The sequence below is a fragment of the Balaenoptera acutorostrata genome, chromosome 4 (assembly GCF_949987535.1).
Source record: "Balaenoptera acutorostrata chromosome 4, mBalAcu1.1, whole genome shotgun sequence".
Taxonomy (NCBI): domain Eukaryota; kingdom Metazoa; phylum Chordata; class Mammalia; order Artiodactyla; family Balaenopteridae; genus Balaenoptera; species Balaenoptera acutorostrata.
Window position 1 is genome coordinate 255,750 of NC_080067.1, and position 13,508 is coordinate 269,257.

Genomic DNA, 13,508 nt, shown 5'->3' on the forward strand with positions numbered 1-13,508 from the left:
GTAATAGACAAGACCTACTCCTTGCTCAGTGAACTGGACTCAACACCCCCTATTTACCGCACAAGAATATATCTGACTAGTAAGAATCTTCAATCCTATGTATTGATATCTCTCTGTAAGTGAGTCAAGGGGGTGTAAAGCGGGATAAACACAGCCGTGAAAAGCAGCTACACCCCATTATAAAAATAAATTACTTTTCAAAACCCGTGAAACAAAGACAGTGAAAGAGAGAGAAATTCTTACCAAATTCGTTCACGGGCTGTGATGCAACCTGGATTGACTATATCTAGACTCACAGCTGATTGAGACATAAGGGTGGACACTCTTGGGGCTGAGAGGTTTGGTGAGGTTGGGTGAGCCAACGCAGACCCTTTAAAATAATACTGCATGGAACCCATCCCATGGGTCCCAAACCTCCAGGTTCAAGGGCATCTTCCGAAGTTGAAAACATGCATGAGAAACCCAGAAGATGGTACACCGTGTGATCGGGAAAGGTTTCTAAAACGCACCTCATTTCTCATCTCCTTCAGCTCGAGTTCGCCATTCCAGCCGCTTTACTAGCCGTCTCCCTCCGTGGAGAATCAACACCTTTAACCTCCTGTTCCGTACAGGTTGCAGTTTGTCCTGAGGATGAACGGGAACAGGGGGAACCAATGAGAGACTAGCTCTAGGTGTTGGGACAGGCACAGGTCACTCTATTTTCCCATCAGGAAGAAGAATTAACCACAAGCTCAGCCTGCCCCCCAGAACCAGAAGAGGGCCTGAAGCAATCTTGCACTTTTGCGGCCTCTCCCATAAAAGCGATTTGAAAAATGGATCTCAGGGGCACTGCAATTCACAAACCTTCAGAGTTATAAATGATAACTCTCGTCCACAAATATATTGAAGAAGGCAACGAAGAGGATTTGAAAGCAAGGCAGAATTGCAGGAAACAGATTTCAGGAGGTAGATTCGAATCGCCTTGAAAGCACATGAAAAGCCGCAAAACGTTGACAATGATGCCCTTGACCAAAAACGGCGTATGTGTTTTTTCCTTAATATATTCAGGAAAAAACGCATACGCCCTTTTTGGCCAACCAAGCAACCTGGAAATGCAAATCAGCGCTACAAAGAAGTCTCGCTCCCCATAGGGCAAAAGGGCCATGCGGAAAAAATGTCAAAATCAGAAATGCAGGACTGGCCATGGAGAAATGGGAGCCTTGCTACGCTGATGGGTGGGATGTAAATTGCCAACAGCCACTCTGGAGAAGTGTACGGTGTGTCCTGAAACATCAAAAAAACACAGCTTGGAGAGCATAGGGCACTTCCACTCATGGGCGTATAAATTGGGAAAACTAAAAATCAGCAAGTCACAGGCACCCCAAACTTTAGGGTTGCTCTGTTGACAAGAACCCCCACTTCATTACACCTTAAATATCCTAGGAAAGAGAAAAATGGATAAAGAAGTTGTGCTCCTCATGTACAATGGAATATAACTCAGCCATGAAATCCACGTCATAAGGCTAGTAGCAGCACGATGAGTGGATTTAGGTACGACGATTCTAAGTGAAATAAGTCACACAGAAAAAGACACTTATCATAAGATATCACTTATAGAGGGAATGTAAAAACCGCTACACTTGAACTCAATTACAAAACAGAACAGAGTCACACGTTTAGAAAACACACTATGGCTGCTGAACGGGAAAGGTGAGGTGGGGTGATGCATGAAACAAGGGTTTCAAATTAGCTCAGATACCGTTCCATAAACCCAATATGTAATAGACAAGACCTACTCCTTGCTCAGTGAACTGGACTCAACACCCCCTATTCACCGCACAAGAATATATCTGACTAGTAAGAATCTTCAATCCTATGTATTGATATCTCTCTGTAAGTGAGTCAAGGGGGTGTAAAGCGGCATAAACACAGCCGTAAAAAGCAGCTACACCACATTATAAAAATAAATTACTTTTCAAAACCCTTGAAACAAAGACAGTGAAAGAGAGAGAAATTCTTACCAAATTCGTTCACGGGCTGTGATGCAACCTGGATTGACTATATCTAGACCCACAGCTGATTGAGACATAAGGGTGGACACTCTTGGGGCTGAGAGGTTTGGTGAGGTTGGGTGAGCCAACGCAGACCCTTTAAAGTAATACTGCATGGTACCCATCCCATGGGTCCCAAACCTCCAGGTTCAAGGGCATCTTCTGAAGTTGAAAACATGCATGAGAAACCCAGAAGATGGTACACCGTATGATCGGGAAAGTTTTCTTAAACGCACCTTATTTCTCATCTCCTTGAGCTCGAGTTCGCCATTCCAGCCGCTTTACTAGCCGTCTCCCTCCGTGGAGAATCAGCACCTTTAACCTCCTGTTCCGTACAGGTTGCAGTTTGTCCTGAGGATGAACGGGAACAGGGGGAACCAATGAGAGACTAGCTCTAGGTGTTGGGACAGGCACAGGTCACTCTATTTTCCCATCAGGAAGAAGAATTAACCACAAGCTCAGCCTGCCCCCCAGAACCAGAAGAGGGCCTGAAGCAATCTTGCACTTTTGTGGCCTCTCCCATAAAAGCGATTTGAAAAATGGAGCTCAGGGGCACTGCAATTCACAAACCAGCAGAGTTATAAATGGTAACTCTCGTCCACAAATATATTGAAGAAGGCAACGAAGAGGATTTGAAAGCAAGGCAGAATTGCAGGAAACAGATTTCAGGAGGTAGATTCGAATCGCCTTGAAAGCACATGAAAAGCCGCAAAACGTGGACAATGATGCCCTTGAGCAAAAAGGGCGTATGTGTTTTTTCCTTAATATATTCAGGAAAAAACGCATACGCCCTTTTTGGCCAACCAAGCAACCTGGAAATGCAAATCAGCGCTACAAAGAAGTCTCGCTCCCCATGGGGCAAAAGGGCCATGCGGAAAAAATGTCAAAATCAGAAATGCAGGACTGGCCATGGAGAAATGGGAGCCTTGCTACGCTGATGGGTGGGATGTAAATTGCAAACAGCCACTCTGGAGAAGTGTACGGTGTGTCCTGAAACATCAAAAAAACACAGCTTGGAGAGCATAGGGCACTTCCACTCATGGGCGTATAAATTGGGAAAACTAAAAATCAGCAAGTCACAGGCACCCCACAGTTTAGGGTTGCTCTGTTGACAAGAACCCCCACTTCATTACACCTTAAATATCCTAGGAAAGAGAAAAATGGATAAAGAAGTTGTGCTCCTCATGTACAATGGAATATCACTCAGCCATGAAATCAACGTCATAAGGTTAGTAGCAGCACGATGAGTGGATTTAGGTAGGACGATTCTAAGTGAAAGAAGTCACAAAGAAAAAGACACTTATCATAAGATATCACTTATAGAGGGAATGTAAAAACCGCTACACTTGAACTGAATTACAAAACAGAACAGAGTCACACGTTTAGAAAACAAACTATGGCTCCTGAACGGGAAAGGTGAGGTGGGGTGATGCATAAAACAAGGGTTTCAAATTAGCTCAGATACCGTTCCATAAACCCAATATGTAATAGACAAGACCAACTCCTTGCTCAGTGAACTGGACTCAACACACCCTATTCACCGCACAAGAATATATCTGACTAGTAAGAATCTTCAAACCTATGTATTGATATCTCTCTGTAAGTGAGTCAAGGGGGTGTAAAGCGGCATAAACACAGCTGTGAAAAGCAGCTAACCCCATTAGAAAAATAAATTACTTTTCAAAACCCGTGAAACAAAGACAGTGAAAGAGAGAGAAATTCTTACCAAATTCGTTCAGGGGCTGTGATGCAACCTGGATTGACCATATCTAGACACACAGCTGATTGAGACATAAGGGTGGACACTCTTGGGGCTGAGAGGTTTGGTGAGGTTGGGTGAGCCAACGCAGACCCTTTAAAGTAATACTGCATGGTACCCATCCCATGGGTCCCAAACCTCCAGGTTCAAGGGCATCTTCCGAAGTTGAAAACATGCATGAGAAACCCAGAAGATGGTACACCGTGTGATCGGGAAAGGTTTCTAAAACGCACCTCATTTCTCATCTCCTTCAGCTCGAGTTCGCCATTCCAGCCGCTTTACTAGCCGTCTCCCTCCGTGGAGAATCAACACCTTTAACCTCCTGTTCCGTACAGGTTGCAGTTTGTCCTGAGGATGAACGGGAACAGGGGGAACCAATGAGAGACTAGCTCTAGGTGTTGGGACAGGCACAGGTCACTCTATTTTCCCATCAGGAAGAAGAATTAACCACAAGCTCAGCCTGCCCCCCAGAACCAGAAGAGGGCCTGAAGCAATCCTGCGCTTTTGCGGCCACCTCCCAAAAAAACGACTTGTGATATGGAGCTCAGGGGCACTGCAATTCACAAACCTGCAGAGTTATAAATGATAACTCTCGTCCACAAATATATTGAGGGAAGGCAACGAAGAGGATTTGAAAGCAAGGCAGAATTGCAGGAAACAGATTTCAGGAGGTAGATTCGAATCGCCTTGAAAGCACATGAAAAGCCGCAAAACGTTGACAATGATGCCCTTGACCAAAAACGACGTATGTGTTTTTTCCTTAATATATTCAGGAAAAAACGCATACGCCCTTTTTGGCCAACCAAGCAACCTGGAAATGCAAATCAGCGCTACAAAGAAGTCTCGCTCCCCATCGGGCAAAAGGGCCATGCGGAAAAAATGTCAAAATCAGAAATGCAGGACTGGCCATGGAGAAATGGGAGCCTTGCTACGCTGATGGGTGGGATGTAAATTGCCAACAGCCACTCTGGAGAAGTGTACGGTGTGTCCTGAAACATCAAAAAAACACAGCTTGGAGAGCATAGGGCACTTCCACTCATGGGCGTATAAATTGGGAAAACTAAAAATCAGCAAGTCACAGGCACCCCAAACTTTAGGGTTGCTCTGTTGACAAGAACCCCCACTTCATTACACCTTAAATATCCTAGGAAAGAGAAAAATGGATAAAGAAGTTGTGCTCCTCATGTACAATGGAATATAACTCAGCCATGAAATCCACGTCATAAGGCTAGTAGCAGCACGATGAGTGGATTTAGGTACGACGATTCTAAGTGAAATAAGTCACACAGAAAAAGACACTTATCATAAGATATCACTTATAGAGGGAATGTAAAAACCGCTACACTTGAACTCAATTACAAAACAGAACAGAGTCACACGTTTAGAAAACACACTATGGCTGCTGAACGGGAAAGGTGAGGTGGGGTGATGCATGAAACAAGGGTTTCAAATTAGCTCAGATACCGTTCCATAAACCCAATATGTAATAGACAAGACCTACTCCTTGCTCAGTGAACTGGACTCAACACCCCCTATTCACCGCACAAGAATATATCTGACTAGTAAGAATCTTCAATCCTATGTATTGATATCTCTCTGTAAGTGAGTCAAGGGGGTGTAAAGCGGCATAAACACAGCCGTAAAAAGCAGCTACACCCCATTATAAAAATAAATTACTTTTCAAAACCCTTGAAACAAAGACAGTGAAAGAGAGAGAAATTCTTACCAACTTCGTTCACGGGCTGTGATGCAACCTGGATTGACTATATCTAGACCCACAGCTGATTGAGACATAAGGGTGGACACTCTTGGGGCTGAGAGGTTTGGTGAGGTTGGGTGAGCCAACGCAGACCCTTTAAAGTAATACTGCATGGTACCCATCCCATGGGTCCCAAACCTCCAGGTTCAAGGGCATCTTCTGAAGTTGAAAACATGCATGAGAAACCCAGAAGATGGTACACCGTGTGATCGGGAAAGTTTTCTTAAACGCACCTTATTTCTCATCTCCTTGAGATCGAGTTCGCCATTCCAGCCGCTTTACTAGCCGTCTCCCTCCGTGGAGAATCAGCACCTTTAACCTCCTGTTCCGTACAGGTTGCAGTTTGTCCTGAGGATGAACGGGAACAGGGGGAACCAATGAGAGACTAGCTCTAGGTGTTGGGACAGGCACAGGTCACTCTATTTTCCCATCAGGAAGAAGAATTAACCACAAGCTCAGCCTGCCCCCCAGAACCAGAAGAGGGCCTGAAGCAATCTTGCACTTTTGTGGCCTCTCCCATAAAAGCGATTTGAAAAATGGAGCTCAGGGGCACTGCAATTCACAAACCAGCAGAGTTATAAAGGGTAACTCTCGTCCACAAATATATTGAAGAAGGCAACGAAGAGGATTTGAAAGCAAGGCAGAATTGCAGGAAAGAGATTTCAGGAGGTAGATTCGAATCGCCTTGAAAGCACATGAAAAGCCGCAAAACGTGGACAATGATGCCCTTGACCAAAAAGGGCGTATGTGTTTTTTCCTTAATATATTCAGGAAAAAACGCATACGCCCTTTTTGGCCAACCAAGCAACCTGGAAATGCAAATCAGCGCTACAAAGAAGTCTCGCTCCCCATGGGGCAAAAGGGCCATGCGGAAAAAATGTCAAAATCAGAAATGCAGGACTGGCCATGGAGAAATGGGAGCCTTGCTACGCTGATGGGTGGGATGTAAATTGCAAACAGCCACTCTGGAGAAGTGTACGGTGTGTCCTGAAACATCAAAAAAACACAGCTTGGAGAGCATAGGGCACTTCCACTCATGGGCGTATAAATTGGGAAAACTAAAAATCAGCAAGTCACAGGCACCCCAAACTTTAGGGTTGCTCTGTTGACAAGAACCCCCACTTCATTACACCTTAAATATCCTAGGAAAGAGAAAAATGGATAAAGAAGTTGTGCTCCTCATGTACAATGGAATATAACTCAGCCATGAAATCCACGTCATAAGGCTAGTAGCAGCACGATGAGTGGATTTAGGTACGACGATTCTAAGTGAAATAAGTCACACAGAAAAAGACACTTATCATAAGATATCACTTATAGAGGGAATGTAAAAACCGCTACACTTGAACTCAATTACAAAACAGAACAGAGTCACACGTTTAGAAAACACACTATGGCTGCTGAACGGGAAAGGTGAGGTGGGGTGATGCATGAAACAAGGGTTTCAAATTAGCTCAGATACGGTTCCATAAACCCAATATGTAATAGACAAGACCTACTCCTTGCTCAGTGAACTGGACTCAACACCCCCTATTCACCGCACAAGAATATATCTGACTAGTAAGAATCTTCAATCCTATGTATTGATATCTCTCTGTAAGTGAGTCAAGGGGGTGTAAAGCGGCATAAACACAGCCGTAAAAAGCAGCTACACCCCATTATAAAAATAAATTACTTTTCAAAACCCTTGAAACAAAGACAGTGAAAGAGAGAGAAATTCTTACCAACTTCGTTCACGGGCTGTGATGCAACCTGGATTGACTATATCTAGACCCACAGCTGATTGAGACATAAGGGTGGACACTCTTGGGGCTGAGAGGTTTGGTGAGGTTGGGTGAGCCAACGCAGACCCTTTAAAGTAATACTGCATGGTACCCATCCCATGGGTCCCAAACCTCCAGGTTCAAGGGAATCTTCTGAAGTTGAAAACATGCATGAGAAACCCAGAAGATGGTACACCGTGTGATCGGGAAAGTTTTCTTAAACGCACCTTATTTCTCATCTCCTTGAGCTCGAGTTCGCCATTCCAGCCGCTTTACTAGCCGTCTCCCTCCGTGGAGAATCAGCACCTTTAACCTCCTGTTCCGTACAGGTTGCAGTTTGTCCTGAGGATGAACGGGAACAGGGGGAACCAATGAGAGACTAGCTCTAGGTGTTGGGACAGGCACAGGTCACTCTATTTTCCCATCAGGAAGAAGAATTAACCACAAGCTCAGCCTGCCCCCCAGAACCAGAAGAGGGCCTGAAGCAATCTTGCACTTTTGTGGCCTCTCCCATAAAAGCGATTTGAAAAATGGAGCTCAGGGGCACTGCAATTCACAAACCAGCAGAGTTATAAAGGGTAACTCTCGTCCACAAATATATTGAAGAAGGCAACGAAGAGGATTTGAAAGCAAGGCAGAATTGCAGGAAAGAGATTTCAGGAGGTAGATTCGAATCGCCTTGAAAGCACATGAAAAGCCGCAAAACGTGGACAATGATGCCCTTGACCAAAAAGGGCGTATGTGTTTTTTCCTTAATATATTCAGGAAAAAACGCATACGCCCTTTTTGGCCAACCAAGCAACCTGGAAATGCAAATCAGCGCTACAAAGAAGTCTCGCTCCCCATGGGGCAAAAGGGCCATGCGGAAAAAATGTCAAAATCAGAAATGCAGGACTGGCCATGGAGAAATGGGAGCCTTGCTACGCTGATGGGTGGGATGTAAATTGCAAACAGCCACTCTGGAGAAGTGTACGGTGTGTCCTGAAACATCAAAAAAACACAGCTTGGAGAGCATAGGGCACTTCCACTCATGGGCGTATAAATTGGGAAAACTAAAAATCAGCAAGTCACAGGCACCCCAAACTTTAGGGTTGCTCTGTTGACAAGAACCCCCACTTCATTACACCTTAAATATCCTAGGAAAGAGAAAAATGGATAAAGAAGTTGTGCTCCTCATGTACAATGGAATATAACTCAGCCATGAAATCCACGTCATAAGGCTAGTAGCAGCACGATGAGTGGATTTAGGTACGACGATTCTAAGTGAAATAAGTCACACAGAAAAAGACACTTATCATAAGATATCACTTATAGAGGGAATGTAAAAACCGCTACACTTGAACTCAATTACAAAACAGAACAGAGTCACACGTTTAGAAAACACACTATGGCTGCTGAACGGGAAAGGTGAGGTGGGGTGATGCATGAAACAAGGGTTTCAAATTAGCTCAGATACCGTTCCATAAACCCAATATGTAATAGACAAGACCTACTCCTTGCTCAGTGAACTGGACTCAACACCCCCTATTCACCGCACAAGAATATATCTGACTAGTAAGAATCTTCAATCCTATGTATTGATATCTCTCTGTAAGTGAGTCAAGGGGGTGTAAAGCGGCATAAACACAGCCGTAAAAAGCAGCTACACCCCATTATAAAAATAAATTACTTTTCAAAACCCTTGAAACAAAGACAGTGAAAGAGAGAGAAATTCTTACCAAATTCGTTCACGGGCTGTGATGCAACCTGGATTGACTATATCTAGACCCACAGCTGATTGAGACATAAGGGTGGACACTCTTGGGGCTGAGAGGTTTGGTGAGGTTGGGTGAGCCAACGCAGACCCTTTAAAGTAATACTGCATGGTACCCATCCCATGGGTCCCAAACCTCCAGGTTCAAGGGCATCTTCTGAAGTTGAAAACATGCATGAGAAACCCAGAAGATGGTACACCGTGTGATCGGGAAAGTTTTCTTAAACGCACCTTATTTCTCATCTCCTTGAGATCGAGTTCGCCATTCCAGCCGCTTTACTAGCCGTCTCCCTCCGTGGAGAATCAGCACCTTTAACCTCCTGTTCCGTACAGGTTGCAGTTTGTCCTGAGGATGAACGGGAACAGGGGGAACCAATGAGAGACTAGCTCTAGGTGTTGGGACAGGCACAGGTCACTCTATTTTCCCATCAGGAAGAAGAATTAACCACAAGCTCAGCCTGCCCCCCAGAACCAGAAGAGGGCCTGAAGCAATCTTGCACTTTTGTGGCCTCTCCCATAAAAGCGATTTGAAAAATGGAGCTCAGGGGCACTGCAATTCACAAACCAGCAGAGTTATAAAGGGTAACTCTCGTCCACAAATATATTGAAGAAGGCAACGAAGAGGATTTGAAAGCAAGGCAGAATTGCAGGAAAGAGATTTCAGGAGGTAGATTCGAATCGCCTTGAAAGCACATGAAAAGCCGCAAAACGTGGACAATGATGCCCTTGACCAAAAAGGGCGTATGTGTTTTTTCCTTAATATATTCAGGAAAAAACGCATACGCCCTTTTTGGCCAACCAAGCAACCTGGAAATGCAAATCAGCGCTATAAAGAAGTCTCGCTCCCCATGGGGCAAAAGGGCCATGCGGAAAAAATGTCAAAATCAGAAATGCAGGACTGGCCATGGAGAAATGGGAGCCTTGCTACGCTGATGGGTGGGATGTAAATTGCAAACAGCCACTCTGGAGAAGTGTACGGTGTGTCCTGAAACATCAAAAAAACACAGCTTGGAGAGCATAGGGCACTTCCACTCATGGGCGTATAAATTGGGAAAACTAAAAATCAGCAAGTCACAGGCACCCCAAACTTTAGGGTTGCTCTGTTGACAAGAACCCCCACTTCATTACACCTTAAATATCCTAGGAAAGAGAAAAATGGATAAAGAAGTTGTGATCCTCATGTACAATGGAATATAACTCAGCCATGAAATCCACGTCATAAGGCTAGTAGCAGCACGATGAGTGGATTTAGGTACGACGATTCTAAGTGAAATAAGTCACACAGAAAAAGACACTTATCATAAGATATCACTTATAGAGGGAATGTAAAAACCGCTACACTTGAACTCAATTACAAAACAGAACAGAGTCACACGTTTAGAAAACACACTATGGCTGCTGAACGGGAAAGGTGAGGTGGGGTGATGCATGAAACAAGGGTTTCAAATTAGCTCAGATACCGTTCCATAAACCCAATATGTAATAGACAAGACCTACTGCTTGCTCAGTGAACTGGACTCAACACCCCCTATTCACCGCACAAGAATATATCTGACTAGTAAGAATCTTCAATCCTATGTATTGATATCTCTCTGTAAGTGAGTCAAGGGGGTGTAAAGCGGCATAAACACAGCCGTAAAAAGCAGCTACACCCCATTATAAAAATAAATTACTTTTCAAAACCCTTGAAACAAAGACAGTGAAAGAGAGAGAAATTCTTACCAACTTCGTTCACGGGCTGTGATGCAACCTGGATTGACTATATCTAGACCCACAGCTGATTGAGACATAAGGGTGGACACTCTTGGGGCTGAGAGGTTTGGTGAGGTTGGGTGAGCCAACGCAGACCCTTTAAAGTAATACTGCATGGTACCCATCCCATGGGTCCCAAACCTCCAGGTTCAAGGGCATCTTCTGAAGTTGAAAACATGCATGAGAAACCCAGAAGATGGTACACCGTGTGATCCGGAAAGTTTTCTTAAACGCACCTTATTTCTCATCTCCTTGAGCTCGAGTTCGCCATTCCAGCCGCTTTACTAGCCGTCTCCCTCCGTGGAGAATCAGCACCTTTAACCTCCTGTTCCGTACAGGTTGCAGTTTGTCCTGAGGATGAACGGGAACAGGGGGAACCAATGAGAGACTAGCTCTAGGTGTTGGGACAGGCACAGGTCACTCTATTTTCCCATCAGGAAGAAGAATTAACCACAAGCTCAGCCTGCCCCCCAGAACCAGAAGAGGGCCTGAAGCAATCTTGCACTTTTGTGGCCTCTCCCATAAAAGCGATTTGAAAAATGGAGCTCAGGGGCACTGCAATTCACAAACCAGCAGAGTTATAAATGGTAACTCTCGTCCACAAATATATTGAAGAAGGCAACGAAGAGGATTTGAAAGCAAGGCAGAATTGCAGGAAAGAGATTTCAGGAGGTAGATTCGAATCGCCTTGAAAGCACATGAAAAGCCGCAAAACGTGGACAATGATGCCCTTGACCAAAAAGGGCGTATGTGTTTTTTCCTTAATATATTCAGGAAAAAACGCATACGCCCTTTTTGGCCAACCAAGCAACCTGGAAATGCAAATCAGCGCTACAAAGAAGTCTCGCTCCCCATGGGGCAAAAGGGCCATGCGGAAAAAATGTCAAAATCAGAAATGCAGGACTGGCCATGGAGAAATGGGAGCCTTGCTACGCTGATGGGTGGGATGTAAATTGCAAACAGCCACTCTGGAGAAGTGTACGGTGTGTCCTGAAACATCAAAAAAACACAGCTTGGAGAGCATAGGGCACTTCCACTCATGGGCGTATAAATTGGGAAAACTAAAAATCAGCAAGTCACAGGCACCACACAGTTTAGGGTTGCTCTGTTGACAAGAACCCCCACTTCATTACACCTTAAATATCCTAGGAAAGAGAAAAATGGATAAAGAAGTTGTGCTCCTCATGTACAATGGAATATCACTCAGCCATGAAATCAACGTCATAAGGCTAGTAGCAGCACGATGAGTGGATTTAGGTAGGACGATTCTAAGTGAAATAAGTCACAAAGAAAAAGACACTTATCATAAGATATCACTTATAGAGGGAATGTAAAAACCGCTACACTTGAACTGAATTACAAAACAGAACAGAGTCACACGTTTAGAAAACAAACTATGGCTGCTGAACGGGAAAGGTGAGGTGGGGTGATGCATAAAACAAGGGTTTCAAATTAGCTCAGATACCGTTCCATAAACCCAATATGTAATAGACAAGACCAACTCCTTGCTCAGTGAACTGGACTCAACACACCCTATTCACCGCACAAGAATATATCTGACTAGTAAGAATCTTCAAACCTATGTATTGATATCTCTCTGTAAGTGAGTCAAGGGGGTGTAAAGCGGCATAAACACAGCTGTGAAAAGCAGCTAACCCCATTAGAAAAATAAATTACTTTTCAAAACCCGTGAAACAAAGACAGTGAAAGAGAGAGAAATTCTTACCAAATTCGTTCAGGGGCTGTGATGCAACCTGGATTAACCATATCTAGACACACAGCTGATTGAGACATAAGGGTGGACACTCTTGGGGCTGAGAGGCTTGGTGAGGTTGGGTAAGCCAACGCAGACCCTTTAAAGTAATACTGCATGGTACCCATCCCATGGGTCCCAAATCTCCAGGTTCAAGGGCATCTTCCTACGTCGAAAACATGCATGAGAAACCCAGAAGATGGTACATCATGTGATCGGGAAAGGTTTCTAAAACACACCTCATTTCTCATCTCCTTGAGCTCGGGTTCGCCATTCCAGCCGCTTTACTAGCCATCTTCGTCCTTGGAGAATCAGCACCGTTAACCTCCTCTACCGTAGAGTTTGCAATTTGTCCTGAGGATGAACGGGAACACGGGGAACCAATGAGAGACTAGCTCTAGGTGTTGGGACAGGCACAGGTCACTCTATTTTCCCATCAGGAAGAAGAATTAACCACAAGCTCAGCCTGCCCCCCAGAACCAGAAGAGGGCCTGAAGCAATCCTGCGCTTTTGCGGCCACCACCCAAAAAAAACGACTTGTGAAATGGAGCTCAGGGGCACTGCAATTCACAAACCTGCAGAGTTATAAATGATAACTCTCGTCCACAAATATATTGAGGGAAGGCAACGAAGAGGCTTTGAAAGCAAGGCAGAATTGCAGGAAACAGATTTCAGGAGGTAGATTCGAATCGCCTTGAAAGCACATGAAAAGCAGCAAAACGTAGACAATGATGCCCTTGCCCCAAAAGGGCGTATGCGTTTTTTCCTGAATATATTCAGGAAAAAACGCATACGCCCTTTTTGGCCAACCAAGCAACCTGGAAAGGCAAATCAGCGCTCCAAAGAACTCTCGCTCCCCATCGGGCAAAAGGGCCATGCGGAAAAATTGTCAAAACCTGAAATGCAGGACCGGCCATGGAGAAATGGGAGCCTTGCTAC